Source organism: Oxyura jamaicensis, chromosome 4 (genome assembly GCF_011077185.1).
Source record: "Oxyura jamaicensis isolate SHBP4307 breed ruddy duck chromosome 4, BPBGC_Ojam_1.0, whole genome shotgun sequence".
NCBI lineage: Eukaryota > Metazoa > Chordata > Aves > Anseriformes > Anatidae > Oxyura > Oxyura jamaicensis.
Window position 1 is genome coordinate 56,317,597 of NC_048896.1, and position 26,468 is coordinate 56,344,064.

The 26,468-nt window shown below is 40.0% G+C and overlaps 1 protein-coding gene across 1 annotated transcript in view; it reads left to right on the forward strand.

Annotated features, from left to right (window-relative positions):
• Positions 1-3,911: 3,911 nt before the first annotated feature.
• Positions 3,912-26,468, forward strand: part of MAML3 (mastermind like transcriptional coactivator 3) — a 284,897-nt gene continuing 262,340 nt past the window's right edge. The window contains exons 1-2 of the mRNA XM_035323721.1: positions 3,912-4,021; positions 5,272-5,436. The gene's annotated coding sequence lies outside the window, so the exon portion shown is untranslated. The remainder of the gene's footprint in view (positions 4,022-5,271; positions 5,437-26,468) is intronic.

Consider the following 26,468-nt stretch of genomic DNA (forward strand, 5'->3'; position numbering starts at 1 on the left):
TTTTCAATGTGCACGTGACCTCTCCCGTTAAATCCTTAATGAGTCCACCACAGAGGTGTTACCCGATCCTGTTGGCAACTACACACGTCGTGCTGTGTGATATCTCAGCTGAACCTTGAGCTCTTTTCCGGAAATTGTTAAGCTAGAAGGTTGAAGAGCTGTAGCAGCTTCGTCAGATATGTGCTGAGCAAACGCTATTATTGCACGCTCTTTCTGTGAAAGAGCTGTGCGTTCACCTGAATCTGGTTTTCATTGTTTTTTTTTTGTTGTTTTTTTTTTTTTTTTCCTAGGGCTGCGTGTGGTGGTTTGCTGGTTTTTTATCTTTTGATAGGGAAAGACAGAAAGTCTTAACGTTAAACGTTCAAAAATGTTACTCATAGTCTAAGCAAACGCAATGAACAGAGTTTAGAGCAACGATTTTAAAATATAATCTTCAAATACTTAGGAATGTGAGTAGTTTTACTTGAACAGTCACATCAAAACCAATTGGCTAAAGTGTACAAGTAAGGTATATGTGAGCATGTGGTGTTCTGTGATAGTAGGTGGGAGGAAGGAAGAGAAAAAGATCAAAGAAAACCCCGCTTTTGAGGGCAGTTTGTTTTCGCTTCTTAAAGAAAACTGAACATGGTTTGAACATGTATTTAAAAAAAAAAAAAAAAAAAAAGAAGAAATATATATATGTATAAATAGCTTTCTTTTGCACTCATGGAATAGAATATTTGTTTGCAATTAATTTAAAAGTATAAATGGCCCTGGTCTTGATTAAAGAGTGTAGTGAACGGTGGAACCACTTCCTGCTCAGGGGGTTGCATGTTCAGAGTCCACCTGACTTGGATCTTTTTTAATCAAAATTTGTATTCAGAAAAAGACCAAGTTTAGGATGTTGACAGACTTTTCTTAATTAGGAACATCTCTGAAGTCTCGCTAAAAAATGAACTTAGTTTTGTGAAGCATTGCCCAACTTACAGAAATGGTAAATGCAATGCTATTCAGTTTTTCTTCCAATCCTTTAACTGCTTGTGTGTGCGGTTTTAGTTTTGATAATGCTTTTCTGTTGGTGTCAGTGAAGGTACTGACAACTGATTTCAGAGATTGATGAAAATCAAGCACATCTTGTATTTTCGGAGTAATGGTGTTACTCAAACTTAGCTCCACTTGAATAAGAACTAAAAATTTGCCCTGCTGGTCTTGAACAGTCTGCGTGTTGTGTGCTCAATCTGTTCCGTCGGTAAAAGATGGAGTGAATGGTCCCTCCCTGTATGATCTTCTATACAGTTTTACATTAACTTGTAAATCCTGAATGACAAGAGAAGAATGGGAGAAAGAAGAAAATGGGCAGTTAATGCAATCTTCCACAGGTCCAGTGGGGTTCAGCTGTTGTTTGCTGCTCTTCTCTCGGCCACTGACAGTCGTAGCTGCTTTAATCCTTGTCATCATGTTGAAATTTGATTGTTTTTGCTCTGGTGGAAAGGATTCCATATTGTTTTTTCTCCTTTGTGATGCAATACCATACTTCAGAGCCCTCACATTAAATCTAGGAAGCATTTTGATCTTTTGTCTTTGTCCTTTATTCTTCTCATACATGTTACATATGGTTGACGCATTTCAACAGCTCAGCTTGGAAGGGCATATCGTAAAAGCTCCTGCAATTGTACTATCTGTACCTCTGAATTTTGTAAAATCATACGCCTGTGGAACTAAATGTGTTGTATCTTGTCTGAACTGTGTAACTCTCATCTAAAATGTTTAATTAACTTCTCTTGCCTGTGTCAATATTGTTCTATTGCATTGGCCATACGGTCTCCCTCTGGTAGGTGCAATTTCCAGGTAAATCATTAGCTGGTTTTGGACACAGGCTCTCGCAGTAGCGTAGTGAATATGGATGTTCTGCAGCTGTTATTCGTGCCTAGATCAAAGTCATCAGTAAAAGTGATGCAGAGTAAGAGCTGTATTTTAACAGGAGCGAGTAAGAAAGGCTCCTCAGGGTGAAGAAGGGTATGATTCACGGAGCAGTTTGGCCACCTCGTGTGGGCTGCCCTGATCCCTACAGGCTCTTGCTCTTGTGCCATGTGCGTCCTGCTACGTGTGGCACTGAAGAGCAGCTTGCCTCAGGGGTCTTCTGGGCCTACGGGCTCTGGGCCCTAAAGTTAGGAAACAAGGCTGCTCTGCAAGCATCTTGGAGCTCATTAAAGCTCTATTTGAAAGGCCTTTTGACGAATTTCCTGCTTCCTTTCCTCCATCGGTGCCTCTGCAGGAGGAGCAGAGCACAGAAAGTACATGTGCTTGGCTGCATGAGTGCAGTTCCACACGTGTACCAAAGGCTCTGCCGCCGTTTGTAGAGCTGTGTTGTTCTGCAGAAGGCCTTTCACAAGGAGCTGGGCCATCAGCTGGGGCTGGGAGAGACAGACACAGCTTGTTCTGGAAGTGGAGGCTTCTTTACTGACAGGGAGCGATGGGGTTTGGCTAAGGGCTCCACAGATTTTGTCTAGTTTCTGTCTTGCCCACAAGGTTTTTTGTGTTTCACATATACCCCTGTGTGTTCTGTGATTTTAAAGGCACTGCACAGTTACAGCCATGGCTTGTTTGGTTCTGTCAGTGCTGTGGTCAGGAACACTTTCTTTGGTGGGGGCCTGCTGTTTAGTGAAATAAGGTCTTTGGATAGGAGGAGCCATGCAAACAGGAGGTAGAAGTACCCCTTCCTTGCTGTTCTTGTGCTTGTTTCATGAGGAAGAGCACGAAGGAGCAGCTGCAGGCAGAGGGGCTGACCAACTTAGAGCTGTGTGGCGGGGTTCACTGTCAGCACCATGAGTTTGGCCGTTTGCACCTTCGCTGGAGTGATGGACGTTAATGTGAAAGTTACTCTGGTTATACAATTTCACTTCCTCTTTCTGGGGGTGTCATTGCCATGATGAACAGAGGCTGGGGAGTACCTGGCAGCTGTGTGGCTGCCCTCAGTCAGAGGAAGCTGAGGGCTGGAGTGGGACGGGGACCGCCAGTCCTCTGAGCCTTTGGTGTGACGTAGCAGCAAGGGCATCAGCGCCGGCACAGCTCTGTGCTTGGCCTGTCGTGGTGAGTATCCACAGCAAGCACACGAGCAGGTTGCGGTCTGGGTGAAAGCCATAGATCAATGCCCAAGGACGCCTTCAGGTTTGGCACTGCAGTGATTCTCTGAGCTCAGGATTTTGTAGTCGGTAAGGTCCCCAGTGTAAAATTACAGGACGGTTCTGGTTCTTCCGTGTAAAACCTGTGGCTAAATGTGCCTGGTTGTATCTTGTTCACATTTTGAATTCTGTAAGTGGCATGTAACTAATTTGCTAATTAAATGGTTTAATGGTGACCTGAAAAGGAAGCTGGCTCAGAGTTAAGTACAGATGTGTGAATGTTGAGCTGAAACACAGCATGTGCCGTGTCCCCTATTTCTACTAAAAGTGTAACAGTGCTTGTATCTCAGTTGAGGTAGATTTCAATAGAGCTTACTTTATGTAGGGCCCAGCACTAATTTGCTCTTATGAACTGAGCTGTAACATCAGAACTTTCAGAAACCACTCCGCCTCCCTCAGTTGTTTCCTGTTACAGTGCTGATTTGTTATCTCTGGGAGTCCACAGCTGGGGTACCTTTCAGAAACACTTCTCAGGGCTTCTATTTCAAATACTTTTCTATCTTGGAAAGGCAAGAGGGAAGAGTGGGGTCAGAGACAGGAGGTTAGTCAGCTGAGAGACATTTTTGCTGTCCATACCACTCAGCAAGACCTCCCTGACCCCTTGTTCCAAAGGTGTAATTGTATAGAGGTGCCTGGTGTTGCTCTAATGCTTTTTCACTGTCAGTAGTAGAAAAAAAAATCTTGTGAAGTCACAGAAACCCTGAAGGAATGAGTTTATTTCAGAGAATAGTGGGACATAACCTCTGGGCAGGGGAGATCCGTGTTGTAACACAGCTTGTGGCTGACGTTCTGTCGGGCTGTGCTGATTTGATCAAGAGTCCAATATAAAAATAAGCTTTGCAAACATGGATGTGTATGATGTCAACAGCACAGTATATGGAGTAAGCTACTAGGGGATTCTGAAGTAGGAAAATGATTTTTGTATCCTTAGGAGATAGAGAATCCTGCTTTTAGCTGGCATGTTTAAAAACATTGTATTTGTTTCTAGTAAGAATTTGTGAGTAAAGGGAATAGAACCCCACTCCGACTGTATTATGTGTAATACACGTTTGTATAAATTTGCCAGTATTTTCTTGCATACAACAAAGTGTTTGGAGTTATTTTTCTTACACAAAACATTCTAAAAATGCATCCACTTTATCAGCTACACACAGTATATAAAACACAACATTTTAAAAATATGTGCCTTGTTAGGAAATGACAGCTGCCAGTGTGTTTCTGTCTTGATGAACTTAGAAAGGAACTGTGGCACGTGTCCAGTGCATGCTAATAAAGCAGTGCTAGTGCTAGTAAATTCACGGCATGTTCCAAGCTAGTCTGACTGACACTGTGTGACAGTAACCTACTTGCAGAACAACAGTTTACTAGGGTGGTGACAGAAGTGTATTAAATGTGTCATTTGCAGATTTAACCAGTAAGCCGAGGTGTATTAATACTCGTCGGCAAGTCTCCTAGTTGTATATGCTCTTCCCCCCTTTTCCTCCTGCCTCAGCACTTACCCCAGTTTAAGATATTTAAAAGCTATGTTGTGTCAGATTCTTGCAAATTTAGAGATGCACTCTGAGGGCATGCGATGCAAATGAGTATCAGCGTTTGCAAATGCTGCTTCTGGAGCTGCACTGACAGTTGGCCACCTGGAAACCATCCAGGACAACTGCCCACTTGCATTCAGACCCACTCACTTATTACATTTAGTTTAGATAAATGTGTGCATGTTTTCTGCCTGAGTAGTTTTATTAAAGTTGGATCTGAACCTCTGCTGTCTGAAAATGAGTAACTTGTTCATAACATCTGGTATGTGTGTCTTAAAATAGACCTACTTTCCTTCACACTTACCCATTCTACTCTCAGATTTCCTGTCATGTGTCTGTCTAGACTTGAAGAATATTTGCCCACTAAATGAAAAATAAAAATAAAAATAAAGGACTGCTCCAGAGTACATCAAATACTCCTTGAAGTTTTAATCTATTACAATTCCTGTAAAACTAGACATTGAAGGGGCAATTATTGAGCTGATCTATATTTTGCTAATGTGGGCATTATAGTTGTGTGTTCCATTTCCCTCTCCTTTCTCTTTCATGTGATACATCTTTTCATAATTCTTAACTAGGTGACTCGGCACGAGCAACATGCAGCAGAACGGGACTTTTCATTGGACTTTGGGAACATCTAGGGATCATCAGTCTGCTTTTCTCTGAACGAAGGCCCATTCTGCTTCACTCCATTGATCAACAATTCTGGAGATGGAACTAATTCAGGAACAGAGCTGGCTCAGGTAAATTCTCCATATGTAATAATTGTTTCATTGTGTTCATTAAAGATACTAGGAAATTATTAGTTAGCTCACTGGAGAGTACCAGTTTAGAAACTGACAATAAGCATTTTTTTTCTTTCATCACTCTACAGTCATGCTAAATGCTTCCTCCACCACCTTGAAATACATTGGTGCAGAAAATTGGGCAGCACATAACACTGTTCCAGGGTATCTGTTCCTTATGCTTTTGATGGATCCTTATGCTTTTCTCTGATGTGGTCAACCACTACAGTCCTTCTGAAGTGAGTGCGGCCAGTCAGAACGTAGGAACTTTTCCCTCTTCTCAGTCCTTCCTGGAGTCCTCCAGGTCTGTAACCAGCTAACTTGTGCGCTTCCTCTGTTCCACTGTGCAGTTAAATGGAAAATACTTCAGATTTTAAATGTGTAGCCATTAAAATTGCCATCATTAAATGGGTGAGGGAGATCTAAGCAGTTTATGAATTTAATTGTTGGTTAAACAACAAACTAATAATAGATTTTAATATGCAAGAGAATTACAAAATTGGGCAGATCTCAATACAGAAGCTCTAGCAACACATTTCAGTTCTGGCTTCAGACGTATTGCTAACTTCAGGAGCACAAGAAGTTGGCTTTTACTAAGCTCAGTGCTGCAGTGGCGAGACAGATACCGGTTTGCATTCCAACAGTGTGTCAGCACATAGGCTCCTCTGTATCTTCTCCATGAATCTTAGCACTTAGCGGGGAAGAATAAGGGAGCTTGAAGTATTTTACCATTTCATTCTTACTTTTAAAAATCCAGCTGTGGTCTGTGGCCTAAATTCTGTCTGCCTGGGGCTTGATCAGCTTCGTTGCAAGTACTCTGACTGGGATGCCTGCTGTTGCTGCAGGCTTTTAAAGAGAGGGTCATGTGGAACAGCATATGCTGGCCTTGCTGACTTTGTGCACCAAGGGAATTTTGTCATTTGTCAGTTTTTCTGCTGCTGTTTGCCTTCTGGTCTGTCACATACCTGAAACACTTGCCAAGGCAAGTAAACAGGCTGCCACACTTTGCCTGCAGAGCTGCCAGCAGAGCACTGCAGAGTGAGGTGTCAGTCATTCAGCAGTCAGATTTGGTCATTCAGCAATCAGATGCTGAGAGTGACAATGAGAAGGGTAAAATCTTTCTTTGTTGTTGTTGTTGTTGTTTTGCAAAGTCACGTATTCTACAAATGTTATTGACATTCTCATACTGATGCCTCATTTGAAGGTTTCTCATTTCCTGTTGTTGCATATCTGGTCTGTAAAACTCTGAGATTATTTAATGCTCTTCACAGAAATCCTCAGTATACTGCAGTCATGTGACATGGTTGCTCAACCATTTTTGTCTTGCTTGCTCCTGAATGTTGTCTATTTAAGCTGCAGCTATGCTGGTTTTTCTTTAGTATAAGTCTCCTGGAAGGTTATTGCTGATGGCATCTGTGGCTGAAGCTAGACTAGAGAGATGAATTATTTAAAGTGACAAATGCTTTTAATGGACTTGATGATCAATAATTCTTATAATAATACAATAGCAGAGGAATCACAGCAGGGAGAGACCTCACACATGGAAAAAACAAATAAACAAAAAAACAGTTTCTAGAGCAGGAAGAGATTTTTGGGTACATTTTAGCCCCTACAAAAGGGGCTATATCCCGGTGACTTTAATAGAGTTGTGCTCAGTGTCGTTCAGCATTACTGCCAGATCTTAGTTTTATTGCAAGTCTTGCAATAGTTGGTGTTTTCTTAAAAAGTTCAGCTCCTGAAATTGTAAGAATCTTACATTTAATTTTAAAAAATGCAAGACTAGTGATAAGGTTTAAAACTTTAAAACTGTAAACCCTGGAAGAAGCTGAACACAACTGAAAAATATCAGGAAGTATTAAGGAAAAAATCTGTTATTTTAAGCCATATTTCATGAGTCATAACATTTAAATGGCTGTGGGCTTACTTTGTTCCTGTATCTCAGTGTTTGAAAAATACTTTATTAAGGTTCTTTCTTTTATTTGTAGTTAATTCTTTTGAGACTGTGGAAGAGGTTGTTAGGAGGTAGTGATTTTTATATCTGTGTTTCGGGGGGGTTCCTTTGTGAGCTTCCCTGGGTGGGAAGCCTGTCACAGTGGAATGAAGGTTTCCAGTTTTGATTTGGGAAAGCTGGAAGTAGAAGGGGGAAGGAGAAAACAGTGTGTATGAACAAACTCAATTTCCATGCCAAGTAAATTATTTAAGAAGGAAGGAATGAAGCTGTGACAGTATTGCCAAACCCAAAGATTCAAAAATGCTATTCTGTAAATGATTTAGCTTCAAAAAATAATAAATATTGGGATTGTTTTATTAGCCTATGCATTCTTCAACTATGAGCATTAATGCTTCTAAGATCTCTTCAGACCCAAGCAAATCTTTTTTATAGAGAGTCAAAGCAAAGATATTATGAAAGCATACCAGATCAAGACCGGATGCGGGAAGAAATGCCCCATTATATTAATGCAGGCCAAGATGAAATTGAAATGTATCATTTACCGAGAGCTAGCTGCAAGCCCTGTGCAATAGTACCTACATGCTGCATGCAAACGTCTTGTTAACAAAACATTCACCAAAAGCCAACAGATGGAAAAGGTGTTTTCAGACGTTGCACGTCTCGCGGTGGAATTATGGACCACGAAGTTTACCGGGTGAAGCAGCAGCAGCAAAAAGTCTTGCTTGTTCTGCACCCCAGCTGAAGCTTCTTTGTAACGTGGGATGGACCTGAAAGCTGTTCTCTCACAGTAAAGAGCCAGGGAACATGGCAATAATACAGCTGTTCCTGCAGAGTTGGGTCTGCTCTGTTTCACTTGAGGAGATGCAGTTTTAGCCACTGAGGGGGATCAGACCTTTAATGTAGTTACACAGGATTAGTCACAGAACTTTCTACCTAGCCGAATACAGGGCAGCGCTAAACACCCCTGGGCACACAAAATATTTCTGTGGACTAAAGCAGAGCTGTGACATCTGTTTCTCCCCTCCTTGCCTCGTTATATTGCACGCTTACTTCTCTGTATCCCAGTTCCATGCTTACCCCCACCTGTGCTTCTGCTCCATCTCTCTTTCTGAGTACCTTTACCTTTTCTTTCCCTCTCAGCCCTCTTTACCTGACCCTGTTTCCATCATCAGACACTTAGCGCAAGTCCTGACTCCTGCCGAGTTCTGGCAGGCACAGTGTAGTAGTCTGCTTCCCACGGGGGCAAATTATTATCATTCGATGGGCAGTAGCTCACCTTTGTGCTGTGGTTCGCAGCTCCCTCCTCTTTGATCATAAATACAAGGCAAGAGTCTGGTACTTGCTCCTGGGGGAGAGAAAAGAGAATTTGGCTGTATATTTAGGGAAATTATACCGAACAACTTAACATGAAATGCTGCCCTTGTAGTGGAAGATAACGAATTGCTTTATAATTACATTAGGAGTTCTGTCCTTTGGTAACGAAATGCAGTAACTTTAGAGATGGCATCCAGCTGAGCAATTTCAGACAGCAAGTGAAGATTGAGCCTGCCTGTATAAGAAATTAATGGATAAACAACTTTTCTAAGCTCTGTAGATTGTTTGTAAAGGAGGGCTTGTTAGTTCTCTACATCCTGCCCCTGTATGAAGAGCCAGATCTTGAGGTGCCTACTCAGTTTTGTCTTTCACAAACACTGAGGAAGAACTGTGCAAAAATGAAGCCGTTTCTCAGAATGTGACTCTAACAGCACTTTTTTCTCATTAGTCAGATCAAACTGTCAGAGGGTGTCTTTGCCTGACAAAGGGAAAAAGAAACATTTTTTTTTTCTCTTAATACTTTTTTTCACAGAAGGTCCCCTTCATCTTTGACTTTCCCACTAGACTTCAGTCCCTTTCCGCGTATTAGTTCCCAGCGGAGTGACTCCCACGCTCCTCCAGCAGCGTTCCAAATCAACAGCCTGTCCTCAGTGATGAGTTTGACATTCATTTATGCTAATTATTCATGCTCTGTGCGTTGTATACTTCACATGTGTGTGGAAACCAGATCTCTACAGCTATTTTGTTTCATTAGCTGAGAGGGATACCTACATGTTTTCTAAAGGCCACTGCTTTGTATGCAAATTATACCCTCTATTTAAAGTAGGGATGACATTGCCAAGCCTTTTAGTAATGTCCAAAAATGTCCAGAAGTATGCCCATTCTTTCAGTTTGGGGCTGGTTCCAAAGACTACTGCATAGTGTTGAATTCAATAAATAATTCTGCCTACAGATTCATGGCAAACATTGCATGATTATTTTATTTTACAGAGAGTGTTATCTTTTAGATAAGATTTTAAACCATTGTTTTTTTTTCCTAAATTTTGATCACTGATGGTGCTCTGACTTCTGATTTGATTAATTATGGTTTATCTAGCTTCCAGCTTTCACCTGATTTTTTACACATTAAGTAAGCTGTATTTATGTACATCTAGAAATAACAGGCAAAACTTTATACTTTTTTGTAAAGATACATATTTTTTTTTATTTTTTTGTTTTTGTTTTTTTTTTTTCTTTCAGTATGTCTACAGCTTTGTGAGGGTTATTAAAATGGTTCTCTGTATCTCACAGAAGCAAACCAGAAAGCTCTTTCACCTTGTGATTTATAACAAAACGTGGTGTGTAGTTTGTAAGGCGTTTGTAAGATGGACTTCATATAGGAATCAGCAAAAGGATCTGATGCCTTGCTGTCAGACATCGACCCTCCAGAAGCGGATTTTGCTTTTATATTCTGAGCTAGCTGAAGAGTGTTGATGTCTGGTCCAAAGGAGGGCAGTGTTTTCATTTTTTTAAAAAAGGAAAGTGTTTCTAGCAGTTTGTTTGGAAAAGAAGTCTGATTGAGAGACTGTTCTACTTATTTAATTTCTTTTATTTTTTATTTTTTTTTCTTATAAATTGAAGATGCTGTGACAGTTCTTGCTTGGGTCATCAGAGAGCATGGTTAGTTCCAATTACCAGCAGCAAATGGAGAAGTATGTTTTACTAATCTGTTGCCCTGATATAATGTCGTTGATTTTAAATTGTGAATGAGGCAATGAGTATTTCCATATGCTCAGAGGGTAGTTCACAAAGGTGAGTTAAGCTTACACGTTCTGCGGTGTAGTCATGGCACACTAGGAATGCATCCGTCAGTACCCAGTGCTAAAGGGGGGCCTCCAGGAAAGATGGTGAGGGACTCTATCAGGGAGTGCAGCGATAGGGCAAAGGTTAATGGCATTAAACTAAAAGAAGGTAGTTTTATATTAGATATTAGAAAGAAATTATTTACTATAAGGGTGGTGGGGCACTGGACTGGGTAAACCAGGGCACCAGAAGCTGTGGATGCCCCATCCCTGGAGGTGTTCAACGCCAGGCTGGATGGGGCTTTGGGCAACCTGGTCTGGTGGGAGGTGTCCCTGCCCATGGCAGGGGGTTCGAACTGGGTGGGCTTTAAGGTCCCTTCCAACCTGAGCCATTCTATGATCAGTTACTATAGATGAGTCAGCAAAGTTCAAGTGTAGTTCAGTTGCTTTTCATCCTGGTAATACCCCTAATATTTATATAAAGTTTTTGTAGGTATTCCTAAACTGCATTTTTTGTGTTTTTTGTTTTTAAGAGAATGTATTTCTGAACAGAATAGGAAGTAGAACTAAACAAATTGATAAAAGTTCCTGATTTTGGAGGGAATGTTTGATTGGTTCCAGGAGTGCCAGAGTAATAAAACTCAGCAACGAGTTCTTACTTATGTGGAGTCAAGAAAGTCAAACCTCAGCATTTCTAGCTCTGCTTTTTGTTGTTGTTTACCCCTATTTAATTTTAGCATTTTTATCTTATGAATTTAATATCTATAGCATGCATCTCTAATTTAAATCAGTTTTGGCGATGAGGCTCAAGTAAGCAATACATTTGTCATTTGTACACACAGATTTGAAAAGTCAGGCCTTGGGATAGACGAGTAAATAATAGGGATTCAAGGTCTTGTTCTGTGCTTTTTCTAAGCAAGAACATAGCATTAAGAAGTTATTAATATAAAGATGGTAGAACACAGGAAGCTGAGTTTCTTTGCAAAGCTGTGACAATCACTTGCTGTAGTGCAACTAATGTCATTCAGTCCCACCAAGAGCATGGATTATTCACAAGTGGTCTCAGACATACGCTCTCACTTTTTCCTTCCTTGTGTCTCAGTATGTATATTGAGGCAAAACCATCAACATCCGACGATTCATTGTTTTTATATCCATGTTCAGCATAAGACTGTTGTATTTGGAGGTAGGTCAGTCACTATTCAGTCATATAAGGTCACTATGTTTAGGACTCTTAGTGTTGTGCAGACCTGAGGCAATCCTCGCAGTTATTTTCTGGTAGCTCGAGCATGTGGTCATTCATTAAATATGGGGATAATTAATGCAAAAATCTCATAAATGCCATGTCTTAACGTAGTTTTCCTCTGACCGCTTTTTTGGAGGGCACGCGCTTTCTTCTCTATACGTTGGCAGTTGTATTGTATGCAGCTTCACTAGCTGAGTATTGCATGTAATGTGGCAATAGGACTTAATTTATGTTTCGGAAACAATTTTAGTGGTGTTTGGAGTCATAAGTCATTTGGGACAGTATAATTAAAAGGGTGATTTTTACGATTTTCTTCCTTTCCTGAAAGAAAAACAGTGGTATGAAGAAGAAGGGAACATTGCACCTGTTAAGAGTGGGATGCGAACAGAGCTCAATAACCTGGCTGATGAGCTGCTCTGGTTAGAGAGCCACCCTTTCTAACCCAGCACGGTAGCTCAGTCAGAGAAAGGCATTCTGAGGAATTCCGCGTACTTATATTTGCTCTGTTGCATGAGGACAGGCAGTGACAGGGTGTGTGTGTGGGGGGGAAATAGGAATGCAGGAAGACTAGGGAGGGGTAAGGAGAACAGCCATGATGTATCTTGGAAAGCCCCACAGTACTACATATAAGAAAGAAAACTGCTGAAATTAGCAAGAGATTTGGAAGGAAGATGCTTGGATTTATAGAATTTTTGAATGCTTTCTCTGATTTCTGTGTCTTCCAAAGCTTATTGAGAAATGCATTCAGTCGACTTTGTTTCTTGAGCTAATGTGCCTTAGTAGATAAGATTTAAATTCATGGACAAAGGGATATGCTTAGTAACTAACTAGTTTATTCTTGTAGCAAAAAGGTAAAACAAATGAAAAAAAAAAAAAAAAGAACACTTAAGATACTGTAAAGTTGTTTAAAATTTAAAGAAACTAGAAACATACAAGGAAGTGTAGTCATTCAGCATGCTTTCATTTAAGCATAAATAGGGATGATCATTACTTCTTTGTACAAAATGGTCCTTTCCAGGCTGGACTTTTGAGTGGAGAATGTCTTGAGAATGTTTGTTTTGTTTTGTTTTTTTTCCTAATTTTTAACTCTAAAATATATCTAGTTTTTGCCAAAATGTCTCTAACATTTTTCCTGAAATGGTACCTAGAAGTATTTTGATGTCCTTTAGAAATGATGGAGCACGCCAGCACAATTTACATAAATGCAGCCCACCTTACAGATATGACTTGAGCTTGCTGGCAGCTCCCCAGGCTCTCCCCTACAGTAGTTTCTCAAAGAACCTCTCAACCTTTGTGGATTTGTTATTGTTGATATTTATGTTGTGTACCTGATCCACAGATCGGGATTTCAGTGTTTGCTGCTATACAAATCAGAACAAAAAGCTCACAGCTCCAAAGAGGGTGCAGGTAAGACAAACTAAAAAGAGGAGGACTCATGAGGAAGCAGTGGGATAATGCTGACAACATGCCATGGGGTATCTGCAGCACGCTGATAGTCTGACCATTGTCAAAGCTTTTCTTTCAGTCACCAAAGGGGAGAGCCTTCTTAAAGGGAATTGTGGAGAAAGGTAGTGGGGTAATATTGCTGATACGTTGCAGCTATCTTTGGAGATCTAGTCACCAGGGGAAGCAAGTTCAGGAATACAGGCAGGCAGTCTTGCATCACAGTGTGACCAGAACAGAGCACCTTGGTGAGGCACAAGAAGAGGAGGCAGGAAGAGAACTGGGAAACCTCAGGAATCGAAATGGGCAGGTTGTGTTTGTAGCAGAGAAGCAGCTGCTACTTGAAAGATGTTTTTACAATAAAAAAGCTAGTTTAAATGTGTGGCGGCTCATTCTGTTCTTGAAGAGCACTGGGTGATGTCAGCAGGAGGAGGAGCAGACAGGGAGATGCTCTGTGGGACGAAGAAGAGTGGAAGGCAGTGATACCAGTTGTGTTTGGCTGAGTTACTTCTCTCTGGGTCAGTCACTTCAGCACAGCTATGATGTTTTCCCAGCGGTGAGGTACCCACTGTTGTTTCTGTCTTCTGTGGCACTCTGCATCACACCTGGTATCTCATGGTCCTGTCTCCAGGAAGTAGTTTAACAGCTGGAAGTATCACTGAGTCTAGTAGTCCTGTGTCTTTTCATAGGTAATTTCCCATTTCTCAGGGCAGGTTTGACTTTGCTGACTGTTATCATGTCTAGCATCTGTTGCTAAAATAAATTAGCTCAGGGAAGTAAAGATACAGGTCTTGAAAACTAGATTCAATAAATGCCTGTGACTGCTTCATGAAACTTGCAGACATTTTCTGTCTGTAGTGCGCCTTTATGAGGAGCCCTGTGTATACACACTGCTCCCCAAATGCAGATGAGTAATTTCTAAAAGAGACTGATGGAAGCACCTCTGTCATTCAGGCTCAGTGGAGTAAAATCATGGCATTTAATTCACTTGTTCCCAGAAACTGTAGGACAAACAGCCTTTTGCATCGTGTCCATTTTCCTGTTGTTCATGGCAGTCAGGAAAGCCAGGACACACATGACTTCAAGTGAGGAAAGACTTTGCCCTGGAGGACCTGCCCTACCTGTCTGCAGAACGCTTCTTAACTCACACAGTGTATACGTACTGCAATTAACGTGTCCTGCTCAGAGTTTCACAACTTCTGCTCTCATTTGGATGCTCAAAAACCATCTAACCTGCCAAGCAAGGTAATAGATTACACAATAACCTCTCGTGTTACCTGGTTAAGTTTTTGCAATCCAAGGAATCAGATGAGGTCTCCTGCAGTCATTAGAGAAGTGGCAATTCCTTTCCTGTTGGATGTGTTACATCATACTAACGTGCTGTTCTCAAATATTTTCAGTGATCTCAGGTTCCTATACGTTACTTAGACCGCTCATGGAAAAAAACATAAACATTCATGAGGTGAAATAATGTTTGGTTAGTTAAAATAATGCAATGCTTCTTGAGTGGCCCATTAATTTCGCCCATAGTTCCAATACTAATTGAGAGACTTCACTAACATTTGATTCTTGAGTTATGTTGGGGTTATTTTATACGTGGGTTTCATATTTCAGTAAAAATTTTAATAGGAACAGCAATGTCCAAGTGTACGTGAATTACACTTCTCTGTGGAGTTACTGCCATGGCCATCTGCCTCAGGACCCAGGATTTGCCATTTGTTACTCATTACCAGAGAGCCATTCCTCTTTGACCAAAAGCGATTCAAAACTTTCCCATATGTATATTTTAAATGTGTTGTTTTATTGCCAGCTAAAATACGTTGTTTATATTGTTGAAGCACAATTGTTTGCCTACAGATAGATAGTATAAAAATGCAATCATTTTTACTGACTATATATTTATGTCTGTGTATCAGAACATCAAATGGACCAGTGTTGAGCGCTTCTGCAAATCCAGTTTGAACTAAATTTTCTTGCTCGTTTCTGCAGTATTTGCTTCTTTTGCACAGAAAGAGTGAAAACACGTTCAGGAGTCTCGCTTCCACTGCCTATCTTATGCTCTAACAGTGCAGTTTGGTTGTAAAATAACTCCTTTCCCCTCCCTGCGTTGAAAAGCCAGCTCAAAGTCTGCTTGAAGACGTGAGCAGGCTTCTTGCCCTGAGTGACATTTAACCCATTAGGAAGTGACTTTTTTACGGTCAGTATTGACCCATGATTTGAAGAGGTGCATCAGTTGTTCGTTTTTTTTAAATTATTATTATTTATTATTATTATTATTTATTTTTTTTCCAATACAGTCATAGGACAGAGTAACACCGACAGTGACAAAATGATGGTTTGGATACGACTGTTAGGTAGATACACCCCGTATGGATCTCTGGATGGATCTCATGTGTACTACTTTCATGTCATGGCTGGAGCGCTGGAATGTTGTGCCCGGCTGGAACATTTTGAGAACTAGTACAAAGAAACAAAAACATCAGTGTGCTTGTTTGTTGAAATGCTCCTCGAGGGTTTTTTGTTGCTTTTTTTTTTTTTAAGTGCACATGTGCGCCTGGGGACATTGTCACAGCTGGTAACCTTCTGTAAACATGGGTACACCAGATGAATGCTTTCTATTTGTGTCTTGCACTGTTTGGCATAACAGTAATATGACTAATTATGTAATAAGGTAAGGATGTGCTTTAAGACTTGCTTTGGGCAGGGAGGAAGATGTATGACATCGTAGGCTTCTCTCTCATTCTCTTTCTCTTTCCTGCTTTCATCCTGGCAGCTGAGGAACAGCACGAGATTTTCCCCTCAGTCTGCTGTCTGCCAGCCCATTGGGTGCTCTTTTAAACCTACCTCAAAGCCATGATCTAGTTAAATGAAAGCTGGTGAGATCAGAAAATGGGCAGATACAATGAGAAGTGCCACTGCACACAAAGATGGCTGGTATAATTTTAGTACCTCTGCTGATATAAACTGTAGCATTAGCCTGCTGCTGACTGCATTACAGGTCATTGTTGTCTTGCCATAGTAGAGCTGTGGTGGCAAAAATAATATTCTTTGTTATTTATTTCTTTTGATCAGTGCTATTCTGGGAGCAGGAGAATGGAAATGCTTCCTAGAGATTGAGAGATTAGAAAATCAGAAGACAAATTCAAACTGCTTCCCTGATTAAAAATAATAATAAAATTTTTAAGTATGAGTTTGGGCAAGGTCATTAATGGATCTTGTCCTCCTATCCCTTTCTCTAATTTGAGAACATGCTTTCTCCTATCATGTGTCTGGTGCATCTGTTTAGACCTCTCTGGAGAACTGTTTGTTATTGTACATTTGTACAATACCAGTTTTATTTGGGGTTAATCCATCCCATTATTCATCTGTGTTTGTTCTCATTTAAGTACTGAAACAGGAAGAGCATCTAAACATTATCAAATACTCATTTGCATTTGTTTAAAAAATCTTCCCACTTGCAAGAGAATATCTGTTTGATTATCATATGTTAACAAAGTTTGAGTACACTTTTCTTCAGCATCTCATTTCCTTGACAACAGATAGTCTTTTATTTTAAAAAACAGGTGTCTTATAATTTGGAGGGCTATAGCACAATACTCTAAATGAGACTTTAGCTGAAAAGGCTCTAGCCATTATTGTGTGGCTGCCAAGATTTTTAGACCTTCAGATTTTCAGAAATTTTTTAAAAAGTAAAGTAAAAAAGAAAAAAGCTACCTACTTGCCCATATTTTCTCCTTGTTTATCTTCAGATTATGGCATTTTTGGTGCTTTAAAGCTAAATTCAACTGTGTGGTTATACTTTTGGAAATATATTATAAATGTTTAGACCATCAATCTTTTGTTCTGTTATTTCAACATACAAACTAGAAACCCATCTAGCTGCTTTTCCAAAGATGCAAGCCTTCTGAAGCCAGCTGCCTGCATCCTCACTTTTTAATGTTTCCAATAGCTTTCATCATCATCTTCTGCATTTCCTCCTAAGACAGAACACTCATTGGTGCATTTTCACCATGCAAGGTTTTGTGTTCTTCCTCATTCTGTTGTATAGTCTTTTTTTTTTTTTTTTTTTTTTTGTCTTCCTCAGTATGATCTCTTTTAAAATGGATGTTTCTCAGTTTATGAGATCCTTATCTCCTCGCAATCATCTAACCCAGCTGACTGCATTATTCAAGATACAGTGATTCTAACTTGATTTCATCCTATCTCTGGAGACTAGTTTGGCAGATAAGTTATAATATCTTGGTTACTTTCTACTGCTTATATTCTAAGTGTAAGAATTTAGGAATTTCACCTCAAGGTAAAGTTTCACAAAACAACAAGGGTTGCAGATGAATTTAAATGGATGATGGTGTGTACCAATCTATTGGATTTTTTACAATAACTATGCTGAAACTGATATTATTATGGCTTTCTTATTACGGCTTTATTACAAAGAATAGGAGGTGTCTAATGTCAACAGTTGGCTCTAGGAAGTTTTGGTGGTTTCTGTTTTTTTTTTTTGTTTGTTTGTTTTGTTTTTGTTTTTTTTGGACAACATAAAGCAGCACTTCATGGCTGGAGAACATCCAGAAAGTTAAGTATGTTGTTTATATTTACAAAACAAACAAACAAACAAAAAATTGAAATCTGCATTCTGTAGAGGCTGCCAGCCAAGCAAGGAAAGCAGTGCAGAAGTTCCTGTTAAAGGCACTCCATTTGAGTGCCTGCTGAGGAGGAAAGCTATTTAAAAGCAGGATTTTGTTGATGTAGACAATGCCAGGTGAAGATTGGCAATGAAAACCTTATCGTTAGTTTGAGTAGAAAATTTTGGTTTGATGGCATTTTTATCATCAGGTGACAGGAGAGGAACTTACTGTAGACAATACAAGGCAAAAGGAAAGCATCTCTCTGAGCAAAGAGCATTTCTATTCTAGAAAACCCATGTTGGGTCCTACAGCTCTTTTCTCGCCTCTTCTGGAGACAAATGTTATGCGACTGTTGCTCTAGATCTGCTTGTTTAGCAATTATTAATGCTTCAGCAGGCAGTAGTAGCCTTGGTACTAATGGGTATTCAGTACAGCTTTGGCTACTGGAGAGCATGACAGCTCAAATTAAAGAAGTGAGTTGATTCTAATCGTTGTATGTTAGGACATTAAAATACGTTGGCTTATTTCTTCTGAACAGTATTCCTCTTCTTTCCTTAGAAATAATGAGAGGTGGTATACATCATCCGATTCTTTCTTATTTAATAACTGTATTTTTCAAACAAATGATGCCTACAAGAATGGTTTAAAGATGTATAGAACATGCGTTATTTTTCTTTCATTTATTTCTATTCTTAATGCCTGCTCAAATCTATTCTGATCAGACAAGTTATTTACGCTTATATAAGTAACCAAAGAAAACTTGCACATTATTTACAAAGGAAGTGTGGTAACTTGGTATCTCAACAATTTGCTTTTGTTGTTTTATTTGCCTGCCTGTGCCTTTTGCATGAGCAGCATGCTTCTAAAACACTTATTTGCAGATGTCACTTTAAATATTATTTTCCAAGAGTTTATTTTTCTTAGAAAACAGATGTCTGTAATTATCTTCTTTGACCTTCGAGACTTATCAAAGTCAAATAGGTAATCATCCAATCAGACGGGCTATCATTATCAGAAGAAAAGTAATTATAATCTGAATATGTTTGAACATGATTATTACAAGCCTTAAACAGTTACACTTCTGATTGGGGCAGAACTAAAGACATTATCACTTCATAATTCACATGATGTAACTTATCCTTGTAATTTTGGAGTATGAAGAGCTGAATTTACTGAACAGTGCAGTTCTTTAAACTTGAAAAAAATTATGTAATACCCTCTCTAAAGCCAGGAGAAGGATTCTCAAAATCTTTATGCTGAAATTAAGGAAAGCTCTATTTAAGAACACAAGAACTAAAACACGGTATTAGAGAAGTCTCTAAAAGAGCAGAGGAGTGCAGCATGTGTTTGTGTATGAAAATGCACTTGGAATAAAATGTTTTACTACTCTGGGTCCAATTTAACAAAACACTGAGAGGCTCTGTGGTTCTAAGCATTTATATGATCAGCTCTGTGTCTCCTGGGATCGAACCCAAAGCTAGTATATCTCCTTCAATGTGTATCATCTCTTTCTTAGGGGACTGAGAGTTAAAGAATGCTTTGCTGAGCACAGCTTGAAGGACACGATCCTTGGGCTGTGCTTGGCTGAAGTCAGGGAAAGGAGGACCGTGCCAGTCCACAGGGGCTGGCAAGTTCACCGTGGGCTGGCAGGAGCTGCTGCTGGGGAGGAGGGACTTAGACAGCTGTAAGCCTTGTAAGTGCAGTTGTAGGGGAAGACAGAAGCAGATTTTCATCTGATTCCTGTTAGTTTTGCAAATTGTGCAGACAGGGAAATTTGTTCTTAAAGATGAGAAAGTACAGTAATGTGGAAAAAATGAAGTGAAGCAGGATAAATGTTGATAACTGAAAGATGAAGGAAAGAAGGGGAGAAAGAGAACTCTTAAATATGCAGGGCTGCCCATGTTAGAGGTTTTAATTGCTAGGGTGGGTGATCTGACAGGTGAAACAAGGCTCAGAAGTTACAATGGATTCATAGTGAGAGAAGATTTATTTTAAGAGGAAAAATCCTCAAGGGACTGCACCCTGCACCTACTCAAGTTTGCGTAGGTCTGAGCGGCACCAGGATTGTGTTCAGTTGCTGAATATCCCTGCCCTGCAAGAAGTAACTGTGATGAGTAGTACCATCTGGCAGAAAAATGCTCATCTGGAGACAGTCATGGTCCTGTTCAGGGTACTTCAGCATCATGCTGAATGCTCAAGTGAGGTGCAACACAGTGGTTCAGGGCCTTCTGCTTGGGAATCAGAATGATTTTCCCCAGCACAACAAAGATGTGAGTTCTGCTAACGCTGGGCCTGCACAAACTGGGTATGTGGAGCAGGGGCTGTCTAATTAAACAGCTGCAAAGAGGGCATAAGCTTTTCAGGTCACTGGGGAAATCTGTCAGAATAATGTAACTGCACTGTTGGACGTTTCTGGAGTCGTGCACATCTTTGGGAAAAATTATCAGCCTTAGATTCTCTGTGGACCATTGAAGATCAAATCATTTTAAAGGATGAAGAAATAGATTCTTTCACAGCAGGATATGGCCTGCAGCAATATTAATTTATTATTATTATTATTTTTTTTTTGGCTTGGGCCATGCTTCAGAGGTTCATAGAGACTTGGAAGGAACCTTTTTACATCTAGGAGATGTCTTGGTGCTCAGTACACCTCTGAAAAGGAATCAGTACTTTGACAGATGATGATTTAGGATAACCTGAAGGCTACCAATCTGAAATGAAAACAAAATAAATGGCAGTTACTCTGTGAGAGAGAAACTACCCTACGCACAACCAACGCGACAGGAATTCACTTGGATGAAAAGGTATTGCAGGGGTCTGAAATTCTGCAGAACTAACTCCCCCCAAACTCACAGGTCTGCAGACTTTTTAAAGGGCTTCATTCCCATTACAGAAGGTTTATCTGTAAGCTTACCCATATTTCAAAACGACTGCACAGGCTAGATGAAAAAGGGAAACCATTCCAGGAGTCAACAGCATGATTTAACATTTTTCAGCACTGAAAAGGGAATTTGTGGCTCTTTCGGCTCACTGGTGTTTCAGAGCCCTTTTGATTCTGGACTCCACTTGTACAACTTACAGGCTGACACTGGACACAGTGACGTTGCCAGCTTGCTACAAGAGAGATCTGAACTCTCCATGGAGAAATTAGTTGCACTATCTGGAGTTTATAGCAGTCAGTTTTCAGCAGTAGCTGTGTGAAGGGAAGTCTGTAGGCAGGAGATGAAATGCCATCATCGTGGTGGCGTCTTTGGATTCAGGAACTCAGGACATACCATTGTGTGACTGGGAACATCGGGGGTGTGGTGAGCTGCTGAGATTAGCTCTGGGCTTAAGCAAAATAATGCTCGTGGTGTCTGCAGACAGTGTTGTGAGTGCTTTGTTATCTTTCCGTGTAGGAGAGCAGGGAAATGGCTGTTCAGTGAAATATAGCTGCTGATAAAAGCATGGTTGTCATATTTCCTCCTTGCTTTTCAGAACTAGAAATATCCTCATCCCCTGGAAGGAGGAACATGGAGATCACAATTAGTCTCTAGTGCAGTTAAAAGTTTCTGTGATAGCAGAGTAATGTATGATTTGCAAACTTAGTTTCTAGTAATGAATCAGAACAAAATGTTCATGTTCTAGTCTAGCCAGCCCACATTAGGAATGAATGAGAAATACCCTCTCCCGAACTGCTGAAAGAAAACTGGGCGGGGAGGGGGGTGGGGAGCTGTAGAGTGACTTGGATATGGTGGAAATCTCCTTGGGTTTGGATTGTGAAAATGTTCTGATAAAAATTAGGTGTATCTATATGAGTTCTACAAGTCAGTTGTTGAATTGTTTAATTTTATCTTGCAGGGATAAGTCACTCTCAGAACTGGCTTTTGGGGACCTCACCATGGGGTGTGTCTGAAATCCCAGCCAGTCATCGGTAAATCACTGGGCATGCAAGATTATGTTTTCCTCGGCCTTATGGAATGAGTTCCTTTTAGCATTATGAGGATTGAAGTATTAGAAGCTATAACCTGTGGTAGCATGGTCCTCGTGGCAAAGACCTGTGGAAAAACAGTACAGGAGATGAGAGATTTACCTGTTGCTGAGTGCTGATGTTGAATCTAAGGCACTGAACGACAGATGTGAGTGACTGTACTTCAGGAGCAGAAAGTGAGAACACCAGTGAAGTGCATGCTTTTTGTGAGAGGTAAGAGTGAGACAGCTCATTAGAGCACAAGATTGATTAAAAGGCAGGCTAGGATTTCTGAACAAGACTGCTAGATTTTATTTTTTAATATCATTCTGGTGCATTCACAGAATTGCAATTTCATTTGTAGCAGAGTAATCTGTCCTCCCGTAGAAGTATTTAAGTTACCACTTTGCTCTTGCAGTGATCTTACTGCAGTTTGGCCCTCCCTGAAGGGGCAATGATGTGTTTAATCAATCAGTCTCCTCTGGCTTATTCTCCTGGATTTGCAGTAATCTTGGCTTTGCTTTCCTAACACCATCACATAGCAAGGACAGCCTGGTGTAAGCTTGGAGAGCAAGATTTTTTCAAGATTTATCACAGGATTGCTAAAAGCTTCAGTCAATAAAGTTTGGCTGTTCCTTCTAATTTCTTTCCTATCTATATATCAATTCACTTCAAAGACAGTCTGTAAAATTCCTGGGTGACAAGGTCTCCCTGGACTTTTCACAAATAACTGAAACCCATGTTAACAAGTTATTATATAATGAAGAATTTCCTGTGCACTGTCCATTCCTCAGCCACCTAACTCCCTGATCAAGGTAGATAGTCAAAAACAGATGGAACACCTCCCTTCAAAAGCCTATTCATAAACTTTTCTTACATCATCTTTACAGAGTTTGAGCTACTCATTTCTATTTTACAGTTTGATTAACCTTCAACAATTAAAGCAATGGAGTGTATATGAAGACATCTGATTATTGATTATTTCAAGGTTCAGTTTTATCTTTTTCAAGGCCTTTCCAAGTTTCTTTCAAGGCCCTTGAATATTTAGATGAAGGAAGAAAACATTTGGGTTGTGATTGAGTACATGGGCATTATTTTACTGACAGTTCTTTAAATTCTTTTTTCTTTCTGTTAACAAACTCAGTACTTGTTCTTGCCATTGTTCAGACATTTCAAATTTCCTTCATGTGTAATTTCTTCCCTTCCCTCTCACTTTTTATTGAATTAAATCATGAAAGTCCCTTCCCGCAGACTCACCTTGACAACTCACTGCAGTTTGTGGCTTTTGTTACTGCTCAGCCTCACTACATGCCATAAATTCATGCATCTGAACAGACAGTCATCTTTCTGGAGAAATCAGTCCTTCCTTTCCTTTTGATTTCATTGTCTTGCATTACAGCTGCTTACCAAGGAATTTTTTTCACAGGAAGTTACTTTCATCTGGTCTGAAAGATTCTACTGTTTTTATCATCTTCATTGCTCCGTCTTGCCCCAGAGCTACCTGTGGCCACACATTTCCTTTTCTTATGTTTCTCAAGGAATGTAACTTTAAAGATTTACTCAAAACAGTACTATAATTGGTGGTGACTCCTGTTTTGAATATATGTGATACGGTCCATTTTCTAAACTACTTAAGTTACAGATTATACAAACCAAAAAACTGATATCCCCTCTTGATTTTCATCTTAACAGTTCTGAGCCCTGCACTGTGACAGCACAGTGCTGTTTGTAGACAGTCAAGTGTGTACTTGTGCAGCTCAGTTAATTGGGCAATAAAACTAGTATGTGTCTCCCACTTCAAAAGCATTCATTCTTTGAAGCCAGCAGCACTCAGCCTCAGAGTCAGCCCTTACATGCAGTAGCAGGGCCTGACATGGCTGGAGCAGTGTGCATGTGGTCCTTTAACTTATAATAATCTAGCATCTATAACTTAGAATGACCTAAAAATCAAACACATTTAGATTCAGCAACAGTGGGTTTCCTGCAAAATTCTTTAATCAACAAGAGAAGAGTATTCCATGCTCAAAATCTGCAGCAGCTAACAGCAGCGGCAGTTTTGTGAGATAACTTCTCTGGAGGGAAATTACTGGGGTAGGACTGAGGAGACAGGTTGCCAGAGAAGTTGCGCACCTATGTATGATTTTATGTAGGTGCAAGTTGAACCAGAATTTGTCCTACAGCTTTTATAATACAAGGCTTACACAAAGCAATTGGTGCTATCTGATAAAGTTACTTTCTAGTTCTTATTTATCATATTTTTACTTCCCTTTTGCGTTTTGTCATAAGCTGTCTAACCTAACCTTGTAAAGTGCCCTTTGCAAAATCAATTGCCTTTTCCCTTTAATTTCCCATATTCTGTCTTGTTTACCATTTTTTCCTTAGAATTTTTTCCACAGTATTTGTGCATGAGGTATAGACATTTTACTTCCACAATGATCTTAAATCAGGGCTGCATTTATATTTGTGTTGTTCAGACCAGGAATGCGCCGATCACCTCCACTTGCTGGGGTTTTTGTTCAAGTCATGCATGGTTCACTCGGAGTGTACAAACTCACTTTCTTTGGGATGAAATGAAACCAGCTGTGCACTGGGGCTTCAATATACTCCAGACACTAAATGGGCATTTGGTCCATAGGAGCTCGTGTCCTGCACTGGCAGGGGAGAGAGCAAGCTGGTGCAGGGTTTCTTCTGGATTGCAATAAGAAAGGCCTGTCAACAAACGGCGTGCTGAAAAACTGTTTTAACAAGATAGTAGGTATATCTTATGTCCGTTCAGATGCTGGGCATCCTGCGTTTGGGCATCTGGACGGACCTTGGATGGAATTTTCCCATAGCACACTGTGCAAATCTATCTGTGTAGAGGGGTTCCTCTTCCCACCTGTGTCACAGTGCCTTCTGTTTTGTTCAAATCAAGGTGCAAGCAATCACGTGTCTTCTCCTGACAGGCTGGAAACATTACCTCTGTTATAACATGCACCAGCACCCAGCACAGGCTGGCCCGGAGCCCACCATCCTTATGGAGGCTACTCCATGCTAATGTACAGGCCTCTTGAGCCTCAAGTACAAGGCCCAGAGGAACAGACACAGCTCAAGGTCAATTACTTCTTGAGTACAGTGTCTTCTGCAAGGCTCCCAGTACAGCTAGTCGAAAGTAAAAAAAATACTCTGAGTTGTATGTGATGTAGCTGTCAGAGTCTCGGTGCCAAATCTTTCATTTTATGTGTTCCTATCAGTCCGTGCTACTAGACAATGGAGGCAACAGCCTTGATGTATTAAAAAGGATCTATAGTTCTCATTTCTGGTTTTGCACAGGTATTGTAGAGTCGTGTATCATAGAAACTTCCTTGTGTTGTCTAAAAAGTAATTTGTCTTGGGATGGGGAACAGAAATTACAGCAGTTATATTTGCATTGGATGTCTGTAGCTCTCAGAAGTAAGAAATGATTTTGGAACTTTTTAAGTTGCTTTTATCAAAAGTTGTTGACCTTTCTGTAGCTTACTGAAATTAATCATAATATTACTAATTCTGTTTTTTTTTTTTTTTTTTTTTTTTTTCCTGTTATCATAAGAGACATTCTTTTTCACCTTTCCTTCTAATTTTAGCATTGACAGTGCATGTCTACTTCTATTGCAGAATTCGTTACTTGGTTTTAAACAACCTCCTAAGCTTTTTGAAGGAATCTAAATTCACCCAATTAATTAAGGAGCTTATCTAATTTTGCTTCAAAAGTTCATCTGTTCTGCATCACAGCTAATCTTGAAACTTGGCATGAAACTGTGCACAACTTATTTTGCATTATCACGCTGTATTCCTCAGAAAGTGTGACAGGAAGGTTAGCGTGCACAGAAAAGTTACTGGGCACATTATTGAAAGATGGGAGACTGTGAACTAGTAAGCCTTTAACGGTGACTCTTGGAAATCCCTGAACTACAAACAGTTTATGAACACAGCAAGTCGATAGTGATACTCACCCTCTGCATCTTTTGGGGCTGCTGTTGGAAATAGGATACTGGCTGAATGGAATTTTTACTAGATCCTTTATGGCTGTTCTGATGTGTTATATCAAAAAACCTGCATCCTTTTAAGTGTGTTTGCATTACATACTCGCGCTTCCAGCCGTCTTCACCTTTCACTAATTGGACAGAGTACCTTCTCTTGTGACCAAATTTGGGACAACAAGAACCTGAACCTGTTAAATATTCTAGCAACAACAGCCTTGTATTTTGTGTGATATTTGCTGACAGTTCTTCAACCTAATGAGGATTAATGGCCTGTTTTAAGGAGGCTTTTTTGCCCTAATACGTCTCGCTGACAAATAAAACAGTCGGTTGCTTCTGAATCATTTTCAGCTTTGAGAATGGTCAATATTTAGTAAATTATCATTAGCAATTCTAACAGTTATTCAAACTAAAAGTATTTTTCTCATAGTGCAATATAAAGATTTAAGGATGCTGACTAATGAAATTAATTTATTATTGAAAAACATTCTTAGAAACAAGTGCATTGAGCATACAGTTTCTACTGACACTCATATATGAGAATGTTTATGTGTCTGTCCATGTTCTGTCCAACTATGTTGGATTAACCCTACTATGATTGCAAAGTCAAGTATACAGAATTGAGGAGCATCATAATACCTTATATGAGTATTACAGGTTTTGTTTTCTCATTGTGGCATGCA